This window comes from Cavia porcellus, unplaced genomic scaffold, assembly GCF_034190915.1.
Source record: "Cavia porcellus strain 051 isolate PalLab524CR breed Dunkin Hartley unplaced genomic scaffold, mCavPor4.1 scaffold_10, whole genome shotgun sequence".
NCBI classification, from domain to species: Eukaryota; Metazoa; Chordata; class Mammalia; order Rodentia; family Caviidae; genus Cavia; species Cavia porcellus.
In genome coordinates this window covers 73819189-73844992 of record NW_026947493.1, presented here as the reverse complement: position 1 = coordinate 73844992, position 25804 = coordinate 73819189, and positions in this window count along the sequence as shown.

The following is a 25804-nucleotide window of genomic DNA, read 5'->3' as shown; positions in this document are numbered from 1 at the left end:
TCTATCTAGTATATTTTTCAGTACTCTTTGTTGGGTTGGTTTTGTGGTAATGAAATTCTTCAGTAGTTCTTTGTCATGAAAGTATATTATTTTTCCATTAATTTTGAAAAGTAGTTTTGCAGAGTACATCAATCTAGGTTGGAAGTTATTTTCTTTCAGAGCTTGAAATGCTTCACTCTCAGCTCTCCTTGACTTGATGGTTTGTGTTGAGATGTCTGCCATGATTCTGATGGGTTTAGCTTTACAGATAATCTATTTCTATTCTTTAATAGCTTTTAATATTCTCTTCTCCTGCTGAATTTTTAGGATCTTGATTGTTATATTCTGAGTGTAGATTTATTTTGATCATGGCTCTTTGGAGTTCTCACTTCTCCGAATGTCAGATTCTGTTCCCATACTTGGGAAATTTTCTGTTATTACTTCTGCAAATAGTTTTTTTATGCTATTTGTGTTTGTGCCTGCTTTTTCATTGACACTTATCATGCTTGTATTGTTTCCCTTTGCAGTGTCTTGAAGCTATTGAATTGTTATTTCATGGTCCCTTGTTATTTTAAAGAGATCTTTCCTTTCATCATAACTAGCCACAATCTTGTCTTCAAGGTGTGAAAATCTATCTTTAGTTTTGTTTAAGCAGATTTGCCAACTTTCAAGGAGATTTTTAATTTCCTGTATGTCTCTTTGAATCTGTTTAATGCATTCTATTTCTTTCCTATATTTCCATCAGGTTCTTATGTTCCTCTATTTTATCTATGTCTTCTCTAACTATGTTGAGCAATTCCTTCATCATGGTTGTTACTTGTTTTTTTACCCGAGAAATTATATTTGATTGTTTTCCCTCTACTGCCTTGTGGATTTGTTTCTTTGCTTCATTTATTCTTTTCAGATTTCTTCTATGTCAGTGTCTCCTGTACTTGTCCTCAGTGGGCCAAGGTCTGAGATTGACTCTTTCTTTTTTATCTTGTCATTTTCTATTTAAGAAAAAAAATTATTTTGTTTTCTGCGATGATCCTTATGAGCTTTTTAGTAGGTAGCTATATCACCACTGTCTAGTTTTCTCTAGGAAAAGTCTTTTCTGAGGGCTGTATTCAAGGTGTAGGAGGTTCTTAGTTTGTATCTCTCACAGGATTCTATCTTTCCTGTTAATTGATAGTGGGATGTTGATATCTGTTTTGCTCCATCCCCAGTTCTTTGGTGTTAGGCTGTGGTGAGGTTATTGCCCCCGTGGCTCCCCAGTATTGGTACAGAAATGAGAACAATTGATTAAAACAGATATGACACCTTAGCTAAAATAGTACAATTAGCAATAACAATAGCCTTAAGCACAATTTAGAAACTGACAAATTTTAGCAACTATTGATTTTATATTTTAAACCATAGGAATAAAGTCTATTGTTAAACAACTGCACTGATCATAAATTAGGAGTTTATTTATGAAATGTGTTCCTTGGTAGAGTGGTGGGAAACTTTAGGAAGGATATTGTATAAAACAAAGATAGTTGGAAAAGAGGTAGAAGCGAGGCTGGAGGACAAAGGATGGTCACTTAAGGTCTGGGAAACTAGAGAAGGAGTGCAAAGGAAAGAAAGTGGGAATATTCAAAGGATTATCTGAACTTGGGCTTTGGGTTTAGGGGGTGGGATTAGTTTTATGTGACAGGAATTCTCCCCAGCTGTTTAGAAAAGAGAGGAAAAAGAAAACAAATGAAAGAAAGGAGAATCAAGAAGAAGGAAAGACAGAAAATGAAATGGAAAGAAAAAAGAAAAAAACATTGAGAAAACAGAAAACAAAAAGAAAAAGAAAGTAAGACAAAACCAAAAATAAATAAGGATAAAATAAAATAGAATTTTTTAATTTTTAAAAAATTTTAAAGAAAGATTAAACAAAACGAAGTGGGTAGAAACAATACATACAGTCAGGAAAAAAATAAACAGCAAGAAATCACTAGTTGATGTTTACATATTGTCATTTTACAAATAGTTGTTCAAGATACAAAAATGGAACATGTAAAGTGGGAATTCAAACAATGAGACTGCAAACAGTTCTGTTCAACTGTCCAAAAAAACTCAGTGTCATGGTTGTCACTCCTATACACTTAAACATACATGCAGTTATCCATGTCTTCATCTATGTTTAGATTAAACAAACTAAAGCAGGTTAAAATCATTCTGCACAAAGAATAATAGTATTGGTAGATTTCACATCATGACACTCTGTGATCAGCACTGGGTACTGTAGTGTCTTTTTTTAAAAATTTAATTTAAAAAAGACTAAACAAAACAGAAAACAGATAGAAATAATACATAATTTCAAAGAAAAAATAAACAGTAAGAAATCACTAGCTGATGATTACAGATTGTCTTCTTACAAATAGTTATTCAAGATATTAAAGTGGAGCATATAAAGTGGTAATTCAAACACTGAAATTGCAACCAGTTTTGTTCAACTATCCAACAAAAACTTAGAAATATGGTTGTCAATCCTATATACTCATACATGCATGCAGTTATCCATATCTTCAATTATATTGAGATTGAATGAACCCAAGCAGTCTATTATCACTCTGAACAAAGAATAGTACTATTGCTGGGTGTCACATTATGACCCTCCAGGATCAGCACTGGGTACGTTAGTGTCTCTTTTTCTTCAAAGTATCTGTTCATTTCATCATGTATCATAAGATCAGTTCTCATAAACTGTTTATAGATTCTACACATGCATGAGTCTTAACATATATTTCTATCCTTTCTAATTAGACAGAGAAATGAAACAAAGCAAGACAAAACAAAATACATTCCTATAAACACATGAAACAAAAAAGACATATAAGACCATTGTATAAGGAGTTCTACCATAATTCCTGTGTTGTCTCTCATTATCTTTAATAGAATTGGCTATATCATCACGCATAGTATAATTGAATATATGAGTTCATAACAGTATTAATAAAAGCACAACTTTGTATATAGTATAAAACTTCAAAAACAGGCAGTTATCAAACCAGAATGTGTATCGTAGTGAGTCTTGTCATCTTCAGTGTAGTTGCCTATATCTCAGACTTGATACTATCAATCATATCAGTTTTAAATAAAATCTGTCAATACCAAACAGCAATCAAACAAACCAGATTTAACTAAGATCAGTCATGATAAGATAGCATAAGTCATACAGGGCTCTAGATTAAGATAATAGGAAGTTAAAGATGATTACTGTGCTATATCCTGATGTTTTTGGGATAGCTGTCTGTATCAAATCTAATGCAAGTAGACAACTGGGACAGAATAAAATCTATCAAAAAAAAAAAAAAAGAATAAAATCTATCTAATCAGAGTGGGTCTCAGCCAGGTGCAAGTAATGTGGGTTTTAAATCCTGATACACTATTAACAATATCTTCTGCCATCTTTTTTAAGACTCTCTCTCCCCTTTCACTTCCCCAGGGTACAATGTGTATTTTGAGGTCTGACCAAGACCCTTGGTTTCAAACTGGGAGAGGGGGGACAACCTGCTATTTACCTAAGTGGTTCTGAATCTTCTCTCTCCTAGACTTGATCTCTAATTGTATTCCTTTACCTATTAAAGCCTGTCTTTCTAACCTATCCACAAATACTGGTCTAGTTGCCCCTACTACTCTCTGGTTCTCTGTCACATAGAGCATTGTTTTCTTATATTTGATTTTCAGTCCATGTACTCTTTTTCATGTTAATTATATTTCCTATAAATAGGATCTTGGAGGACCCTGCCTCCTGATCTACTCCACGTGTGGTTCTTTTTTTTTTTTTAATTTAGTGTATCAAGTCCATCTATATTAGAGATTATAACCAACCTTCTCTGCCTCATTTCTGTTATGCTCTTTTTTGCCATCAGTTGTCTGCTTATCTGTCGATGTCCGCTCCCGGCCGGCAGGAAGGACACACGACAAAGTCTGGTAGTGGACAACCTTTTTTTTTTTATTTTCCTTCTCCGTACAGCCTGTCCTGGGTTCTCCCAGCTGAAGCCTCCTCTGGTCCGCTCCCCGCGGCTCCTTTTGTGCTTCAGTCTGCCCCAAAGCCTCTACCGGTCCGCTCTCCGCGGCTCCTTTTGTGCTTTTACTTCTGGGCTTCTACCTGGCTTCTTCTTCCGCCCAGGGGTGGCACCGGTATATATACGGGTACAGTGTCCAATCATGTTAAAGTAAGCAAGGCAAGCTGATTGGCTAACATCATCAGTTGCCAGGCAGACTATATTGTTGAGCGGGTTGTTTACGCGGTAAGCAGGAAACTAACATATTCGATGGGAGGGGTAATCTACCTCAGGCTTTGCTCTTTACCACAGGCCGCACGTCCGCCGCGCAAGGCGAGCTATCACAGACGCGGCTCCCAACATCTCCCCCTATTTTATTTTTTATGAATGTGCGCATCGTAGCCCTTCCTGGACTGGGTGCAGAGGCTTATGCCCTATGTGTAGGCCCACCGTAGGTCCTTGGCTTAGACCCTGGTTGGCCATGCCATGGTCTGCCAAGGCCCTGAGGCCCTCGTCCTTTTTCTAGGGCCAGGCACAAACTGGACGGAACCTGGATGCACACAAGCTTGCACTCATTTCCTCTCCGTAAAGAAATCCCCTCGGAGAGAAATTTAGACCTGGGCAGCATCTAACAGTCCAGCGGCTTACGTGCAGGATGGGGTAGGGCCTGGCTTAGGTTGAGTTGCACCGGGGGAGTACGCTCTTACCCGTCATTGACTCTCCTACCCAGCTATGTATTGTCACCTTATGGAGGAGAATGAGGGATGCCCGCCATATCTAGACTCGGTCGTGGGCCAATTGAGCAAGCCATGCATATGCCTGAGGATCTTCTTGTCCATTTCGGGCTACCGCTATTTCTATTCATCTTATTGGTTGGTCTGTGATGGATCTCCAGTAGGGCAGGTCTGATCTTCAGTCGAGGGCTTTGTTGCCCGTGTCAGTCTCTCCGGTATCCACAGTGGTTCTCGTCCCGGTTCCTGTGGGAAAACACAAACCGCGCCTCGGTTCCAGCTGACCACTGGATCCGGGCCCATCCATTGTCCTGTCAGGACATCTTTCCACTTCACCCACCCTTTATGGTTGGGGGAAGGGTTGCAGTGCTCCACGGCTGGGGAGCGATTATCATTATTTAAATTTAAAAAATTGTGTGTGAATAGTGCCATGGATAATCGTGCCTTTGGGGCCAGGCCTTGGCTTACTCCCCCTTTTTGTTTTTTATTTTTTATTTTTATCTTTTTCGTTTTTTTTTTTTTTTTTTTTTTTTTTTTATTGGTACCAGGGATCGAACTGGCGATTGCCTGCTTACAAGGCAGGCGCTTATGCCACTGAGCTAAATCCCCAGCCCCCATTTTCTCGACCGGCGTTTTTCTCAGCCTGCTCGGCAGAGAACTCTGTGTACCAGGCTCGCCAATCCAGGTAACTACCCGAGGGCAGACACGCCTTTGCCAGCTGAATCCAGTCCGCGGGGGTGAGGGGCCCAGAAGACAGGTTCTCCAGCATGGCAATGGTGTAAGGTGCAGTCGGCCCAAAGGTTGTAACTGCATTTTTAAGTTCTCTAATCTGCTTTATCTCAAAAGGCTCCCATACATTGCGTCCCTGGCCCATAGCTACTTGTACAGGAAATATCCCGTAGGGGCCACTATCTATCCCAGGTGGATGTACCTCATGAGACAAGCGTCCCCCCTGCCAAAGCCGCCTGTAAAAATACCGACCCGCCGGCGGCGGAGCATAAGACAGCGGCCGTGATTGGGCGGAAAATGGGGGCCCGTGCATCACTTCCTGTTCTGGCGAAAGGGGAGAGAGCTCCCAGGCGGCCGCCTCGTGGCGAGGAATCGCCTCCGGAAACGGCCCCCAAGGTGGGGCGGAAGGCTTCGCCTCCCTCTCGCGCCGGGGAGCGCTCAGGAGCTCTCTACTCCTCCGCAGACCAGGTTGAGCAGAGCGCAATTCGCGGGGCAACGCTGGAAAAGAACCCTGCGACTCCTTATTGAGCGACTTAGGCTCCTGACAGCTGGTCTCTTTGGCCTCCTTGCCATTCAACTTTCCCTCGTCCTCGGAGTCAGACGACTCCGAGGCTAGAGCCCCGTCCTCCTCCTTAGCATCCTTGTTCCCCTTGACGGACCCCTCTCGGGAGCTCCCTGACTGGGCCTGCTCAGATACCCTGCGTACTTTTGTAAGCTCTTGAGAGCTTTCTCCACAACCACCCTCGCTCTTAGTGTTGCTACCTAACATGTTTCCCATCTTTTAATATGTTACTCACCGCGTGAGGCCCAAGGAATCCGCCACTTACGCGTGAGCCTGAGGGGAGTCTAAAAGCCCTGTAGGTGCGCGCCACCCAGAGCCCAGGCTTATCCCCAACTCACCTGTCTCGCAGCTCTGTACTGGAGCGTTGTCCACTTCCACGTCTCGGGGGTGATCAGTCCCCGGGCGGGCCTCCAAATGTCGATGTCCGCTCCCGGCCGGCAGGAAGGACACACGACAAAGTCTGGTAGTGGACAACCTTTTTTTTTTTATTTTCCTTCTCCGTACAGCCTGTCCTGGGTTCTCCCAGCTGAAGCCTCCTCTGGTCCGCTCCCCGCGGCTCCTTTTGTGCTTCAGTCTGCCCCAAAGCCTCTACCGGTCCGCTCTCCGCGGCTCCTTTTGTGCTTTTACTTCTGGGCTTCTACCTGGCTTCTTCTTCCGCCCAGGGGTGGCACCGGTATATATACGGGTACAGTGTCCAATCATGTTAAAGTAAGCAAGGCAAGCTGATTGGCTAACATCATCAGTTGCCAGGCAGACTATATTGTTGAGCGGGTTGTTTACGCGGTAAGCAGGAAACTAACATATTCGATGGGAGGGGTAATCTACCTCAGGCTTTGCTCTTTACCACAGGCCGCACGTCCGCCGCGCAAGGCGAGCTATCACAGACGCGGCTCCCAACACTTATCTTTTTCATTCTATTTTCTGCTCCATTAATTGAGGCTTCTCTGCCACTGTTCCTGGAATCCTAGTACTTTTCTCTGTCTCTAGAATGCCCTGAAGTATTCTCTATAGAGTTGGATTGGTGATTGCAAATTTCCCAAGTTCCTCCTTGTCTTCGAGGCATCTTGCTTCTCCATTAATTTCTAGAGACAGTTTATCAGGTTATATCAATCTGGGTTGCAGGTTATTTTCTTTCAAGGCTTGGAATATTTTGCTCCAGGCTCTTCTTGACTTGATGGTTTGTGTTGAGAAGTCTGCCGTTATTCTGATGGGCCTTCCTTTATAGGTTATCTGTTTCTTGTCTCTAACAGCTTTTAATATTCTGTTCTTATATTGAATTTCTGGGATCTTGATTATTATATGCCTGGCTGTAGCTCTGTTTTGGTTGTAGGTGCCTGTAGTTGCAAGCAGGGGCAGCATATGCTGGCTCCTCCCCTCCAGATCTGTCAAGCTACTCTGGCCTGCACTGTAGTCCTGTGCACCGCCTCCCCTCCAGGTCAGTCAAACTTCTGAGGCTTCACTGCATTAGTGTGCACCGCCACAGTAGGGAATTGATTTCAGATAACCTATTAGGTCTTAGCCAGGTCATGAGACCCAGGCCTAGCTCACTCCACCAATCCCATTCACAAGGTAACAACTGACTGAAGTCACTGCTGCCCCTTGTACTTGCCAGTCCTGCCTGGTCCCTGAATGTCATCCACCGGAGCCCCCTTTCTGTGGAATGGCTCCACTCACCACAGGAGAATGCAGGCTCCCTGCCAGCTCAGCTTTCTGTTTGGCTGGCTGACCCCCGACCTCAGGGTGACTGCACCTCCAGGGAGTCCAAGCAGAGGGTCCTTGGATGGCTCAGCAAGTCGCCCGCTGCAGCGGGAACACTGAACCTTTAGCTGTTCCAATAATAGCACTGGGACTGTATGTTTGGTTGGTTCTTCTCACCTTAATTTGTTCTTGGGATGAGAAAATTCATCTCCCTATACTTGGGGCTCCCCACTCTGTATTATGTTGAATTCTAAGTTGACTATCTCAGGGAGCCTCTGTAGCCAGTTGTTATCTATCCGCCATCTTTGCCCCTCCAATAGAATTATTTTTAAAAAATAAAAAAGAAACAAAACAAAACAAAAAAAGAGGCCCACCCAAACCATCTGGTCCTATTCCTTGTATCTCTGTTCCTAAATACAATGCTGGTTCACCTAACTTATTACCTTTTGGTTCGTATTTTGGTCTTCTCAATCTTGCTAGTCTCACCTGTCCATCATATATGCCCTAATCAGAGTCCTACTGTGTGACGGGCATTCTCGCAGTTTCTGGGTCCCAGTGTAGGGAAGGGGCCAGTCACATGATTTCCTCCTGTGTGGCCAATTGGTGAGTCCTGAATTCTTCCTGGCTGACTAGCCTAGGACTATTGATGCAAACCATTGGTTCATATTGCTACTGCTGCTTCAGACATTTCTAAGTCTCCAGACCCACTGTCCATAATGCATCCCCCACCTGTCACTGGGGCTCTGGAAGGCCTACTGGGTTCCTCAATTCAGAGAGGTCACCTGCACTCTGGAAGGTCAATGGTAGATTTTAAATACTGTGGCTCATCTGCTGCTGAACTCCATAAACTTCACATAAATAGAAAAGAAGTGGAAAAATATTTCAGAGTTTTTAAGTAGCAAAAATATTAATTTTCTTTATATAGCAATAGACAAAAATTTGTAACATAAGTCAAACTTATTGATGGTTCTCAAATGATATATTAAAGATGCATAATTATTCTTTATTTCTGTACTTGCTATTATAAATACACTACATAAATATGAAGAGATAATTCAGAAACATAATTAAACAGGAATATTCCACATATGTAGTTGTTCTAGTTGCTGAATGCTATAATTCTCAGTTACTGAAAAAGATTATGGCAAGTAGCTAAATGCAAAGAGGCAAGTCTCTAGGACGTATTTTCTTCCGGTAGAATTGCCTTTATTAAATTCTGCTTTGCTGGAATCATCAGTTTATATTGCGATAAAATATAAGAACACTATATAATATACTCTAAATATGTCTGATCTTAGTGCAATAATCATTCTTGCCCTTGAAATTTGGACTCTGTACTTTGAGAAACAAAACAGTTTTGCATTGTTCAGTTGCCCTAGTAGAATACTGAGAGCCACACTATGACTTGGTGATAGAAATCATACAGGACTTATGATGTCCATTTTAACACAATTCTTACATCCACTTTATATCTTATATTTATTTCTTTTGACCTGGTTTTTATGTTAGCTAAATAGGTTTATGCAACTTTGCAATCCACATTTAATCCTTTCTCAAATAAGATTATTCATAAATAGATAGATGGTAGGAAAGTCCAATAAAGAAGAAATATGTTTCTTGGATTCTCTCTTTGAAACTGCTAAATAACATAACAGAATAACTTCTTATCTACCACCTTACTCACAATTTAAAGAGAGGCGTATGTCAGGTGCTTGAGTCTCTACATGACAAAAGTTTGAAATTACTTTTGCTGCAACTAACCACTGGTTTTAACATAAGCCTATGATTTCAACACACAATTTCCTTATAATATCAAAGAGAAAAGATACTGTGGTCTACATATAAATCATTCAGTCATACTAACTTTATTTGGTTCATAAAGTGATTACAATTAGTTGCATTTTTAAAAGCTGTGCAAGTATAAAAAATACATTTTTCATTTATAAAAAATCTCATATCTTTTATTGAGACAAATAGATAAATTTTTAAGCACTGAGAATGTGGCAAATACTGTTCTCAGCCTACAATGTGAAAAATGCCAACCTCTTTTTTTTTTTTGTGATACTTTTGAAGACATCTTTATCATAGTAGATGGTTTTAAGACATGAGAAAGAAATAGAACAAATTTATAGTAATAGTTTATTGATTATGGTCTATGAAATTTGAGGTTCCAGGTATGATATTTATCTATCAGGAGGTAAATTGAAGAATTCTCATCTGGTTTCAAAGAGAAAAGGAAGATTAAATCCTAATGCATTTCATCCACTATTTGCTTTGATTCCCTGAAAAGAAATTGGACCAAAGTAATATCATTATGTTTCCTTCTTTAAGAGGGAAATTTACAGTTTGGTGGAGGGTGACCACAGAGAAAAAATAATGGCTGATGAAATCAAGTACATCCAAGATTAGGTGAGGGCTGAGGAAGCTGCCATAACTAAGTGATTAAGACTGACTCAGGACTAGTCCAGTCAGCAGCAATTAGAGATTATGAGAAGCTAATGGAGCTGTAGTGCAAGAAATTGCTACATCTTATAGCTAACGCCAAACTTGTGCTTATTTATACCCACCTGTTCTATGCCTTTCCTGTTTTGTCCAACCTACTTGCTGGCCATGAATTCTTTTCTTCCTTTCCTCTAGAATTTGAGGACGCTTTGTCTTCTTTAGGAATCTTGCCCAAGATCCAAGGGGTGATGAAATTAGTTCCCATACTACTCATAGCTATCTGCATTGTTTCTTTCACCATTTTACACATGACATTCTGGTTTGACGTAGTCTGTAATCCTTATTAGACTAAGAGGTCCTTTGAGGAGGATGTGGGCTATTCCTTATTTCATTCTCCTCGTTACCAGCTACCTTAAGTACTAAGAACTGACTTATTGGAGTCAAATGGAATTGAATCAGTCAAGCAACAACAAACTACTGTGTAAAAAGATATTATGAAATTGAATTCGTGCCAAGGAAGAAATTCTAAAGCAGGTAAAATAAGAGAGAGAAAGAGAGATTGAAGACACACTAAGTCCTTGGCTGCCACCTGAGAAGAGCAGCCAGTGAGGAAGACCTAGTGGCGTGACAGCTAAAGGAATCTCAGACATGGGTGATTAGCAATGAAGTTTATTTCTCATGCCAAATTAGTATTCAAAATGCATCGGGTAAATATTTTAGGGGAAAGTCATATACAAGAATATGCGCTCTACATTTGGGTTGGTGAAGACAAGGGAGAACAGTCAGGAGAATAAGATGTGAGTGACTTTGGTGCATACTGGTGAGGAATATAGCATTTCATAAAATTTTTATTAAATATTGGCTCACAGGTAACTCTGACTTGCTGTTGGATCATACATATGTATGGGTTATTTATATTATGTGTGAATGGGTAATTTGTATTACACAGTTTGTAGTTTATATATTAACCACCAAATTTTCTTTCTACCTAGTGTTAGTAACTTTATTCTCAGCCTCAGTTTCTGGCTCCAAACTCACTCACACACCATGTTTTACGTTCCAGGCCTTAAATCTTTAGTATTACCCCTTCTTATTAGTTGCGTGGGCTACTTGTTTCCTCTGTGCTTACCTAGAGTGTTAGAATTATGGTACTGGGGCTTTCTACATTAATTGAAAGATACTGTTTGTTCCTGGTATTGCTGCTACTGCCCATATTTTTCTATTTTATTTCTTTCATTTTCTCTGTTTTCCCTGCATAGTCCATAGTGGTAAAAAATACCAGATATAAACAGGAACTAATTCTCCTCTTTTTGAAGCATGTATTTTGATCATGAGCCTTGTGTGAGACCACCTGGCTTAGAAAGCTTGGTTCAACTGCTTATTTTCAAATTTCTGTGTCTCAGGGGACCCTGGTACAATAAAGATTTAATGGTAGTATCTCCCTCACATGACTCTTGTTTTTAATTGCCTCTCAGCTCCATAAAATGGGATTTATATGGCCTTTGATGTATGAGTCATCTCAATACTGCTCCATACACAGTCATTTTCTAAGCATTTTCTAGGACAAGCATTTATAAAAATGCCATCAGAAATAAAAAAGTGGAATACAATATGCTTTTCCCATCTTATTTCTTTTTCCTCCTATTTTTAAGTGCCACTATCACAAATGTGGGAGTCATTGTTCCCCAATTACCTGGCAGTATATTTGTATCATGTCTGGTCAACAAATAGTTTTAGTTGATTTTTATCTGAATATGAGGAAATTATCACAATGGACAAAATCTTATAGGACTTCTTTTTTGTTTAAAAGTATTCTGCAAAGAACCATCCATATTTTTGTGTCTGGGTTCATGTATTCATTTTTTAACTTCCATAGCATATTACATGTACTTACAAGATTTACTTATATACCTTTTAATTTAACTGCTTGCAGGTTTTTGTTAGTATTCAATAAAGCTGTTACAAATATCTTTGTATAGATTTCCTGGTGTGTACTTACAGAAATATTTCTAGGAAAAGAGTTTCTGAATCACAGTTTCTGTACATGCTTTGCTTAAGAAAATAAAACCAAACTGATGTCTCAAGTTTTGGGGTGTTTGGAGTTGATTTTTTGAGAATGGATTAGGAAGCAACTTGATTTATCTGTTTTCTCATGAGTAACCTTATTCAAATTCATTTGTTGAACTGTTCTTTTTCACAAATGATCTAGTACGACACTTCAGTCATGTATATATAAATACTTCATTTGTGTGGCTTTGTCTTTGAATTCTATACTCTACTGGGCAAATTTCCTATGTCCTCATAAAGGTTGAATTGCTGTAGCTTTGAAACTTAGCTGGATACAACATTTGGTAATGCCTGGGTGATTCTGAATGCTTTAACCTTCTACTGTTAATTTGAAAGTAAATTCTTCCTTTAATGAATATGTGTATCTCTTTACTTGGTTTTCCCTATGTTATGGTTTATATATACAGACCCCCCCCCCAAGCCTCATGTGTTCCTAAGTGGGCTTTAAGAAGGTGATTGGATGATGAGGTTGGACCATGGATGAGTTCCTAGCTAACTGTGAAGTTGGGAGGTGAAGCCTGGTGGGAGGAGGTAGGTCGTCCGGGGCGTGCCCTGAAAGGTCTCTCTCCTTCCCTTTGCCCTCCTTGATCTCTCTTTGCTTTCCTGCCCTTCCCGAACTGCTTCTGCGCTGTGCCCCTCCGCTGTGCAGCCTTCCTGGGAGCCAGCTGATTATAGACTGAAATCTCAGCCGTTCCTCCTTTAAATTTCAGGTGTTTTGTGCTGTGCCTCAGCAATAAGAAATTAGATGTTTTTTACATCTTTTGTTAGGTTTAGTTCTATATATGTGGGGTTTTTTTTTTTTTTTGAGGTTGTTGCTATTTTTCAGAGAAGCTATCTTTTAATTAAGCTTTCTAAATTGTTTCCAGTGTACAGAAATGATCACCTTGGTAACATCTTTCATCATTTGTACTAAATTATCTGTGGATTATTGTGTAAAGAATAACGTTGCCTGGGAATAATGTCTTATTTTTTTATTTTCCATGTTTTTTATCTTAATTTGTTCATTTTTAAAAATCTGCTAAGTTCTGCAAGTACTGGCAATAATAGTCATCTTCATGTTTTTTTCTAATTTGTGATGTTTGCTGTAGCATAAGTTGTTTATGTACCATTCATAGTATAACTTATGGAGAATTTTATGTTCAATCTTATTAATTGTTTTTTTCTGGATCTATGAATAAGCAAAAGCTTTTTCCTTTCAGTCAGTTAATGTGACAAAGTACATTTACAGATGTTTGTAGCACTGAGCCTAATTAATCTTTTTTATAATATTTTGTCTTCATGACAGTTAGAGAAATGAGCTAGTTTTTCTTATCACCTTTGATCTCCAGGTCACCATTTCTACAGAGTAAAATTAGGAGAGTTTGTTGAAGATTAGGTTGATCAGTGCCTTAAACTTAGCTATATTTGCCTGTTGCTCTTGAGCTGGGGATCTATTTGTGCAAAACCTTTTAGCTTTTTTTAATCATTAATGGGTATTTAGGATTTTTATTTCTCCTGGGTCAATTTAAAATTATATTTTTCCAGAAACTCATTTTTATTTGTTTAAATGTTCACAGCATGAGCATTATCATTGATGGAATTACTGTATTTGTTAGGTATCTTTTTAATCCACAGCAATGTTTCTCAAAACGGGTGCTATTGATTTTTTGGAGTGGATGATAGCTTGTCAAGGAGCATCCCATGCATTTTTTGATGTTTAGCAGCCTGAATAGTGATCATAAAAATGTCCCCAGACATCGTCCACTATCCTGTAGATGATATAATCAGCCCTGGCTGAGAACTACTGATAGATATTTATGTATTTTTTTTTACTGCTATCTTTATTTCTTTGCTCTCTTTCCCTTTGTCTGTTTCGCCATGAGTCTGTCTACTTTCTCAGTCTTTCCAGCAGAATCCAAAAGCTTTGCTGGCCTTTAAAAATTGTCTTCTCTTTCGCAGATTTCTATTTCATTGAAAAATCTTTGGGTATATCTGTTTCTTTAACTACCTTCCTAACTTATTTACTTAGGTAACTGACTTTCAGCACTTAATTTTTGTTTATTTCAGGCTAAATTTTTTCTATAAAGCATCCCTTATGTTGAACTCGCTGAGCTTTTTTTTAAAAAAAATCATACAGTTGTTTACTTATTTAAATATGTAAGGTTAAAAATTGAAAGCAAAGGAACTGAGTAAAAGCAACAAAAATATTTAAGATTGAGCAATAGAAGTAAGCAAGGAATTTATATAAAATGTCTATATGTATTTAGAATTTAAATTAAACACAAAAATAAAAATTTTAAAATGCCTCTTTATTTGTCTCCTATAAATAGTTCTAAATCAATAGTAACGATCTTGTCTTTTTCTCTCCTGGCTGAACTGGGTGATCAGCAGATGCTGCTAAATGTCTAACACCTGGCTTTTGATTGGAGCAGGGTGTGGGTGTTAGAATTCAACGCTTGATCATTTCCATGGTGTAAATTCTTGCAGCATGGCCGATTTCCAGCTCCTAGTACCACATCACTGTGCATGGGTGGACTTGGGAACTTAGTGCCCAGATGGCTCTTTCGAGGTTCCAGCACACCACAGGGGAGATCTATAAAGCTCTCTTCAGTCCTGCAACCACGTTAAGTACAATGAGTCTTAATTTAGAAAAGAGAGTCAAAAGTCTCTCAAAGCAGTAAAAACCTGAAAGTTGATTTGGTGTTAGTTTTCTCTCCCAAACTCTCCTCTGAGCGTGCCAAGTGCACCGGAGAAAGACCATCATTCCTTTACCTTCTTCCTCGGCTGGCTCTCAGTTTAAATAGAAAAATGAGAGGACAGGGATTCATCTGGAGCAAGAAAGGGGTGGAACTGGAGGAAAAGACTGCCGTCATCACCAGTGTTCTCATCTGCAAAGCATCTTGTAGGTGTCCAAATACTAAAATGTCCTGCAGGGAATTCAGAGAGTACTTTGGGCTTCTCTCCCGGAGGCTGCACTTCCTGTGATATAGCAGGGGCTGGTATCACCTTCAGCTGTCTCTCCTGTCTTAGTGCTAAGTCCATTCAGTCCCTATGCATGGAACGCAAGGCCCTGGAGCAAGCATATTGTGGGCCTAGGAAGGTGACACGATTAAATCACATACAGGTATCTGTACTTTCCAGGTCAATTCTCTCTCCCTCTTTCTTTCACAGGGGAAAGAAATTACGCATTCTTTGGCCCACCTTAGAATAGTAAAGTCCCTTTCAGCAAGCTACAGACACGTTCCTTACCCTGATTGTCCGATCAAACTTCCAGCCTTTCACTGCTGTCTTTCAGATTTCCAGAGACAGAAGTCAGAGTCTGTCCACTGCGTTCCTAATATCAACAGCTTTCTGAAGGGCCTTGCTGAGCTCCAGTCCCCAAATTTCCCTCAATCACTGGATTTGAGGGGCATGGATGCAGCTTCCACTCTCATTTGAAGGAAAGGATTGGGGCTCCAAATTTAGAACTTTTAAATACTTCTCAGCAAATTGTCTTCCTCGTCTGCCCTCTTGGCATGCTTTCTTATCCTTCTTATATGAACTACTTTTGCTTTTAGTGTTGCAAAACACCTTTCATCTGGCCAATTCCTTAATTCTTCAATTTCTGCATGTGACCTCCTGAACTACTTCAGTATATTATAGGACTAATTTTGGCCTGAATTCTTAACCACAATGCTAGGTCTGAGATTCATTACAATAGTCATGCGGCTTACCTGTGCCTGAGTTCTCTCCTCTACAGGATGAGGCTCACAGATGTTCTTGAATCATTCTTTATCAAATGAATTAAAATAGAACAGGCCCTGGGCCAATGGAAATCATTGACATTTTCTAACATTTCTCTGTGCTTTAGTTGAAACTCCCAAATTAACAACCAGTTGTTTTATTATCTTTCCACTTAGCCTATTAGAGTCTGCTGTCATTGAACCAATTCAAATTTGAGCTTATTCAAGCACCTGTCCACACCTAGACCTCGGAGACTGCCAATGTGCCATGGAAAACTTTTTCTTTCCTGCTCACTAGCTAGCTACAATCCACATAATTGTGAAAAATGAAAAAAGAAAAGCAACTTCTAAATGGTTACTGAGCCAGGAGGAGAATGTGATAATTTATGCTTTTCCTTGGCAGTTAGAAGTTCAAGCTTCCTGGGGAATAAATTTAATAAAATTTTTTTAATGCCTGCTCCTTTATTTTGTCTTTTAAACAGATAATTCTTCAGTGATACTGAGTCACTCTTTTGAAGTGAAGGTAATAATTTCTTATGATGTTCATGATGGTTAAGAATAATACCTGATTCTCAATTTGTGACATATTCAGGGAAATACACCTTTATTTAATTACTTTTCTCTCATTTTTCAGAGGTTATAATACTTGAAGTCCAAGTTCATGGTAATGTCATTAGAATCACAATACAAATAATATCAAATGAGACAACTGATTTCTTGATGTAAGTCCTATTGAATTGCAAAGCAGCAAAATTCAACATTTAACCTATTAAAATTTCTTTTAACTACTCAGTAGATTGCTAGTGCCAGGAAATTACTTTGGATTTTTCCTCAATGAAGGTCATTGAATTTTTTAATATTTTTCAGTGGAAATCAAGCCAAGTTATAATTCACAGATCTTTAGGTTGGTTTTGTGAGTGGAAAAAAATGCCAGCCATGAAAAAAGTAGAAAACCTCTTTTGAGAAGTTATAACCTCACATATTTCAGCAAAAAGTCATTAAGGCTGTTTTTATGGAATGGTTTCTAGAGTTTCATGTTGTTAAAAAGTTAGTGAAACAATTTTTTTCAGTAAAGAACTGGTTTTGTAGTTTTCTATTCTTGCTGTTTGCATTTGATTATTTGAAACAGTTGAATCCATCAGTAGTTCTGTATGCATCACTAGTTTTGTATTATGAGAACCGGAAAAGCTTAAATGTATTGTACAACATGCATCATGGCCCTTAGGGTATTCATGATTCAGTCACTTGATGTTTATTTAATGAGCACCTGCTAAGTGTCAGGGCTAGAAACTGGGACAAAGACGCAAACAAAATAGAAAGGATTACTGCTAATCCAGTTACATTCTGGTAGGAGTGACAAGAAATAAGCTAATAAAGTAGTAAATAATTCTATAAAATATCATGTAGTGGCCAGTATTTTGAAGAAAACTAAAAGAGGCAAAAGGGTAAGAAATGTTTTGTAGATGGGACTTCTTTTCAGATCACGTTCTGTATTAGCACATTTGTAAGCGTAGGGCTTACATTCTTTGTGTACAGTTGATACATATACATAATGTATTTCAAATCTTTTTACACCCTCTTTCCCTTCCTCTCCCTTCCCACTCCCTCAGTCCCTTGATCCTCTTCCCATTTGAAAAAGGTGTATCTCTTTATGTCTTATTATGCATCTTTTATTTTGATCTTTATTCATACTTTGAGTTTCTCAGGTAGAGGAAACCATGCTATATTATGCCTGTGTGTTTGATTAATTTCACTTAACATTGTGGCCTCAAAGTGTACCCATTTTCCCACAGATGACTCAAATTTATCCTTTTTATGGCAGAGAGCTCTCCATCGTGTGTGAATATCACACTTTCTTTATCCATTCATTTGCTGATGGACATATAGACCACTTTTAAGATTTAATCATTATGAGTTACACTACAATAAGCATGGTTATGCATGTATCACTGTAATAGGATGCTTTTAATTCTTTAAGGAAGATATCCAAAAGGAGCCTAACTGGGTCAAGTGGAATTTCTAGTTTCAGTATTTTGAGGCATAATTTTTTTTTATTTATGAAAGTAAAATCCAAGGACCTGAGTTCAATTGCTAGTACCAAAAAGAAGCAGGAAGAGGAGGAGGAGGAGAAGGAGGAGTAGGAGGAAGAGGAGGAGGAGGAGGAAGAGGAGGAGGAGGAGAAGGAGAAATCTTGCCTAGAAAATGACTTATGAGCAGAGATCACAAATAAGGTGAATGATAAAGGCACAGAAATATCAGTAAAAACATGTTTTAGGCAAAAAGATAGCACTGGGAGGGGCCTTTATATTGTCCAGAAGCAGCAAGATGATAGCGATTTGGGAAGAAATGAGGCCAGAGATTGATACAGATGACAAACCAGCTAATGAAGGACTTTGTGGACCATGCCGAGGACTATCATTTTGATTCTGAGTTGGTGTGAGACCACTGAGACCCTTTTAGTATAATACCTGGTTCACACTTCATGCAAATATCACTGTGGTCACTAAATGGAAAACTGTTTGGAGATGAGATGGGATTTTAATATCTTTTTCCTGAAGTTTCTGTGGTCAAACAAGTTTCAGAAATATGACTTTATATCAAACAAAGTCAAATATAAAGAAGTTTTGAGAGCCAATATTTTTACATGTCTTGTATATCTCAGTAATGATACAACAAACAATACTTTCTACTTCACACACAGAAATCTTCCATTCTGGACTTCTTAAGAGATGAGTGTTTCGTGGATCTCACTTAGGGTGATGCAGATATAGATACCACCTAAATAAATCTGTCTTCGAGCTGGGAGAGTTTTCTGTTAAAGCCTGTTATAATTCCTGAGATCTTAACTTCTGGACCTGGTTCCTGATTTCAGCAAGAAATTGGGAGAAGATGCTTTTTCTAGCTTTCTGCTGAGACTCAGTGAGTATATTTCTAAATACACAGTTTTGGTCTATGTCCTACTATGCCCCTTTTTTGATTAAATATCCACATTCTTCATTCACCAGAAAAGAAAGGCACATGGCATAATTTTGTGCACAAATTGGAGGAAATTTGGGGCTTCTTTATGGAATAGCCTGTTTTTAGCGAACAGGAGAGCCGTGGATTTCTCAAGAGAAATGTCATGACCTTTTGGGTTGACTATTACCATGGAGCCAAAATTGTTCACATTTAAAAACATACTCATTATTTTAAAAGTAGCTCTTTAGCTAATAGATACAGTGTCATCATAGAGATCTTTAATTTTGCTCGACCCCATGACATGATATGTGTTTCTTCACCGACACACAGAAGCAAACTTATTGTGTAACTGTGTCACTATTCAGCACATTTGAAGGTCCCCAACAGACACAGACTAATTCTAACAATTTCCTCCTATCATTTTGCTAAATGAAAATACTTTAAAGGTTAAGTGTCAAGTCTCTATAGACAAAAAAGTATTCTAAAGGGTAAGTTTTCAAACTGAATATTATTTATTTATCCCATTTAAAAGTATTTTACTTAAATGGATTTGGATTTTGTCAGAGGGTTCATCACTTAGAAAACTAAAAGGGAGAATAGACAGTAAAAAGCAGAGTGAAATTGGCTGCCTCTTTGGCCCAGTGAAGCTTTGGGCTTTTCCTGGGGAAAGAAGGTGGACAGTAATGCAAATACAGAAGGCCTGATGATCCAGTCCACAGGCCTTAGGATTGATGTTTTGCAGAGGGAATCTCATCTTTGTCACTTCTTCGTGTGGCTAATGGCTCTTCTTTACAATCTGAGGCCATTTCCTGTTTTAATAAAAGGATGGTGAAAGCTTCTTAATGGTGCTATTGTGAAGTGAAGCATAATAATAACTATTAATTTATTTGTCCCTATCCTTGGGCGAAACTTTTGTTTTGTCAGCACTCCAATTTTGAAGCAGAACTTGGCTGCCTACATTCACTAGAAAGAAACCATTCCAAGATATTAGTGGACAGTGTAGGTTTTACTAAATATATTGGAGAAAAATTAGAGGTAAGTATTCCCATTATGTTTGTCTTTGTTACTTTCCTCATTACAATACCCAACACCAACAAGTTAGAGGAGGAAAGATTTATTTTAGCCCACGGTTTGTGGGGGTTTCAGTCCACAGCCGGCTGTCTCTGAAGCAAGGCAGTATGGTAGAGGAGAAACAGTGCCAGTCCATGACAGGGCAGGTAGGAGGCAGGGAACCTCTCTTCCTTCTTTCTTGATGTATTCCATCTAGGTGATAAACCAAGTGATTGATGCCATCCATAGCTGGGGTGGGGGTTTCCTCTTCAATAATTCTGTCACCCATAACTATGCTGAACCAATCAGTGGATTAATCCAGTTATCCCCCACCCATGTTCCAGTATCACACATCCATGATTCAGGTACCTTCCAACTGTGAATGCATGAGGCTTAGGGGGACATCTATACATAAGCCATAACGGTGGTAATTAAGCTTAATTGTGTCAATTTGATTGGCTTAAAAGCCACCTAATCAATTAATAAAGCATACTTCTGAGCATATCTGAGTGGGTCACTAAGGTGTGACCATTAGTGACCATGGCCTCCAACCCCTTTCACTTTGATGTTGTTTCCCTGCTCTGTTTCCTGACTGTTCTGTTTTGTGTCCTGTTGCCATGTTTCTGCCCCATACCCAGCAATTCATGGACTGAATCCTTTGAAATTACTGTCCAAATGAAACCTCCTCTCCTTTAAGTTGTGGATGTTAATACTGTTTATATTCAATGCAAAAACTAACTCACACATGGAAGATGATAGAGTAATTTTCTCCAAATTTCACATTGTTTATCTGTTGTTGAATGGTCAGAAACTAAAAATTGTAATACTGTAGTCATATATACCTTCTTAATTCCAGTAACAGACACCCCAAGATTTATTGGAGAATATAACTTCTTGAGTTGGAATGACATATGTTTTTTCACCCTTCATCCAGTGTGTTCTTGTAACCAAATCATGCTTTTGGTATGCAAACCACAATGATGCCTGCAATTTCTTGTCATTTTCAAAAGCAAAGCTGCTTGTCTTAAATTCTCTCACTTCCAGTGCCCTAAAAAATATTGGAAATTAAAACAACTTTCAAAACCATATGGACCTAATGATTCATCCTTGAACTATTAAATGCCCAGAAAATAAACTGTCTTATTTAAACCACTACCTTTGGTACTCTTGCTTTAGAGTTTCGGAGTATGTACTTTAATTATGCCCAGATTAATTCTTGATTGCCTCAGATCTCCTTTCCAGGCTGTTTTCTTCCTTCCTGGATCTAATGTTTTGTCTGCTCCATTTCTTATGCAGTTCAATTTAACTTTGTTCTGTCTCTTCAATGTTTGTGCCCCAGCCATCATTTTTCTTCTCTGAGACCTTCTGGTCACTGGGATACATCTTCTTTAGAAGATAAAAAAGATTTATAAGTAATTTTTTCATGACAAACATGGGGAAAACTCCATAAAGAGAAAGGTGCATAAAAGATGAACAGTGATTAATTCTTCCATGTCTCCTTCAATAATTCTGTCACTCATAATTATGCTGAACCAATCAAGGGATTAATCCAGTTATACCCCACCCATGTCCCATTATCACACATCCATGATTCAGGATGTCTCCTTCATGTCTGCTACAACTGTGAGAGTTGCCAGTGGTCTTGGGAAAAAGTGGGAAAACTCAAAGTTCCATTTCTGCTGATTTCTGCTCTAGTTCCTGTGATGATCTTCCAGTAGATCAAAGCTGAGCCCTAGAAGACAACTACATCAGTGATAATATGAGGCAGGTATAATTGTTCATCCTAATAAACCAACCTCATTCCATTAAAAAAATGCCTAACATATTAGCAAAGAGTGTTCCTAGGTATGTCTGAGTGGATCGCAGAAATGTGTTCTTCAGTACTATATATGGTTATTTGCTCATTTCTATATGGCACTGTTCCCCTCCTCTGCTTTCTGACTGCCAATAACTAAACAGCTTTGTTCTGCCACCATCTTCCACCATGAAGATTCTACCTTGGACCTTGTCAGTCATGCACTGAAACCCCTAAAACTATGAGCTAAAATAATCCTATTCTCCAATGAGTTGTGAATGCTGGGTCTTATGTCTCAAAAACAGAAAAAAACTAATAAAGAAAATTCGTACCAGAGAAATGCAATTATTGTGACCATACTAACCATTTTAGAAACTTCAGGAGATGTAAACTAGAGAATTCATAAAAGGCAGTAAGCAAAGTGAATGAGTGATTCTGGTCAGAGCTCAGAAAACCAGGATACTAACATAAATGCAGATAGCAGTGGCCAGGAACAAGAGATTTCATTTGGAAAAAGAACTCTATTAGCTTGAATAAGATGCCATGTATGTTACACTTTGGCAAAAAATTTGACTCTATTTTGCCCATGTTCTGAGATTTTGCAGGAGACTCAGATTTAGAGCAATAGACTAATGAATCTGGTGGGAAAAATTTCAAGCATCCCAACATTCAAGCTGTTGCATTGGTACTACTGGCTACTGTTAGGCAGATTTATAATAAAAATCAGGGGCAAAAGGCAGAACAGAAAAACTTAAATTGGCCAATATGGAACAATGTATAAAGTTGTAACCAAAGAAGATATGGCTGCTAAAGCTATTAGTACCGTTAGAAAGAAAGAAAATACTTTGCACAGAAACAAGGAAAATGACTTGAGGGCATCTCAAGAATCAGCAAGAACCCATCCTGTGTGAGCTCAAAGGTGCAAAACTGTAAACTTTTCACTTGAGAATAGTTCCTGTGATCACTTCTTGAGAAGGTCTTCTTAGTCAGTTACCCAAGATTCACTACACTGTGCTTAGCTATCCAGGCCCTCAGAGGCTGTTGTAGCCATAGTCCATCACAGCCCAGCTACTGCACAAACTACTAGCTGATTTTGGCATCATCCACATGAGACTGGCTTCACTGGTACGCAGGATATAAGAGGGATCAGAGAAGCTTCCACCCAGATTTCAAAGGAAGGCCTAGGAAACTAGGCATGGAATCCCTCTGAGAGAGAACTACATAATTTTGGGGTCATTGAAACTGAATACACATGCAGGGCTATGGCATGGCCTGAGCATAGTTGAACTGAGAACAAGGAGACACCTCAAGGGGGCAAAATAGGCCACAGATCAGGTTACCTGGAGAGTTTCTGCATAGTTTTCCTTAATTAGCATTGATTGTTGCTCAGACTCTTCCCAAGATCCTATTCAGGTTTCCTGCATTTTCCACTCAACTCCTTCCTTGTTTTGAATAAATACAGGCTGCCCAGGGACAGTCAGTCAGTCAGCTATCAGAGTAATGAACTCTGCAGAGGATTTTGGTCCTTCTGGAGCCCTAAAGATCATGCTGCTTGTCTCATTCATTTGGGCCTTAGCTGTGCACTCATTTAGGAGATTGGGGATCTAGGCACTGGTCCCAACAACATAAAGCTGTGGGAATGAAGCCAAATGTGCAGTGGATACTTCTTGAAGTCAGAAATGTCACGAATGTGGAATGTCTGCCAAGGAAAGCTGCAGTTTAAGAGTTCAACTAGCCCAACATAGAGGTTATATGAACTGCAATGAGGAAAGCCTTATGTCTGGAGCTGCTCAAGCCCAGTAAAACTCATGAGTCACTACGATTAGGCCCAGATCCCTAATAGGAGCTATAAGACTTTGTGTATATCCTACTGAGTTTTTGTCTTGCTTCAGTCTGGTTCTTTTCTATCCCTCTATTTCTTCCTTTTGGAATAATGTTTATGCTGTGTCATTGTGTGTTGGGGTTGTGTAACTTGCTTTTGATTTTTTGAGATTCATAGCTAAGAGTTTGTCTTAAGTCTCAGAAAATACTTGAAATTTTGAAAAATGTTGGAACTTTTGAGGTTTTGGGGAAGGGGTTATTATATTTTTGGTTGTATTTAGTATTGTTGCATTGTGTTAGGTGGAATTATGAACTTACTTTTTGTAGAAAATAAGTATGGTTTAAGGAGATGTGCTTCAGTGTGAAAATGTTAATGTTGATACGTCAATTTCACTGGATTAAGAAATGCTTAAAAATAGGAGACTTCCAGGAAGATGGCAGAACAGTAAGCAGCAAAGAAAACAGCCTCTCTGAGAGAAACAGTCCAGATGCTGGAATATAGTACTGTGGGGAAGATAAGAAGGAAGGAAGAGGGTCCCCTCAACCCAGGAAGACCCTAAAGTGAGAATTGAAGCCCACAGAGAGAGTAAAAAAGAAAAACTTAAACACATAAGAAGGCAGTAGCTGGAAACATCTTCACCCAGAGCCTGACCCATCATGCGAGAGGAGCTGTTGGAATCTGGGGACACATGGTCACAGTGACAGTGGTGGCTGGTGAGCCCAAAGGCCTCTGAAAAGAGGTACAGTGGTGGAGGGGAGCAGCAGATAGAGGACTGCACTGGCTGGCAGAGTGCACAGGGCTCAGTCCTTGCACTGAAGATAGCAATTGGCCTGGAGCCACTTTGGAGTCAGGCAGGATAAGCTTGGAACCAGAACTGCACCCAGCTTCCCCCAGCAGCTCCTGGGAGCAGATCAGTGGAAATTGCTTGAACTGAACCCTGCCCCTGTGCACATTCCAACAGCCATTGCAAAGGTGCCCCTAACCCTAGCCCTAACCCTAACCAGCTCAGTCTGGAGGCTGTGGCCAGTCCCACCACTGCATGTACTCTAACAGCCATAGTGGGGCATCCCTGCTGTTAACCAGCTCAGTAGGGAGGTAGTAGCCAGCCCTGCCCCTCCACATGCACTTTGGCAGCCATCATCATAGATCCTTACCAGTAATCAGCTAGGAGGCAGCAGCCATGTGTGTACTCCACCAGCCACTGCTGAGCCAAAGCAAGCCAGGAAAGGCAGCAGACAGCCCTGTAACCATTCACCCATCAGATACCTGTAGCCGGCACTGGCTAGAAGAACCAAAGAGTCTCACTTCAGAGAAATTGTAGCCAATATGAGAAGTGCCTGGGATCCCACTACCACTTATCTGGAAGAACACAGGAATATGTCAAGACGGAGAAGCAAAAGGGAATCTCTGTCCTCCAACCCAAGCAGAGCTGGTCCAGGAAATGTAAACACAGAAGGGCTTGAGAGTTGCACACTTGAAGTTTCTGAAGTAATAGCAGCTGAAATAAAGAAACAACTTCATGAGGCTATACAAAAAATTAGAACAAAAATACTGTCTCAGATAAAAGAAGAAACAAAACACATAATAAAAGAATTGCTAAGCACCGCTAAAGAAGACATAAATGGAAGAACAGAGGAGTGTTGGAAAATGAGGGAAACCTTGAATGAGCAATATAAAAAAGACTTAGCATACATGAAACAGATTCAAAGGGATACCAGAAAATCTAAAACTCCATTGAAAGCTGGCAAAACTGCTTGAAAGAAAACAAAGATAGACTTTCAAACCTTAAAGGCAGGTTTGCTGCTTGCAATCGTGAAAGGAAAGATCTCTTAAACATAGCAAGGAACAAGGAAGTAACAATTCAATGGCTGCAAGACAACCAAAAGAAATGTAACTTAAGAATAATAAATGTGAGTAAAAAATCAGGGGTCTGACTTCAGGGAGAACATGGTAGACAAATAACAGCAGCCACAGAGGCTCTCTGAGATTATCAGTTTAGAATCCAGGAGCGGTGCCGTGTGAGGAGTCCTACACGAGGGGAGATGTACCCTGCCAACCCAGGAACGAACTAAGCTGAGAGAAACCAACTGGAAATGCAATCCTGATGTTATAACAGGAACAGATAAAATCTCAGTGCGGAAGCTGGATCCCACGCCATTGGAAGCCGTGATTTGAATTTCCTGCTGCCACTACTGCGTCCCAATCCGCACGGCAGGGAGAGAGACGCACAAAAGCTCTGGGAGCTGGAATCGGT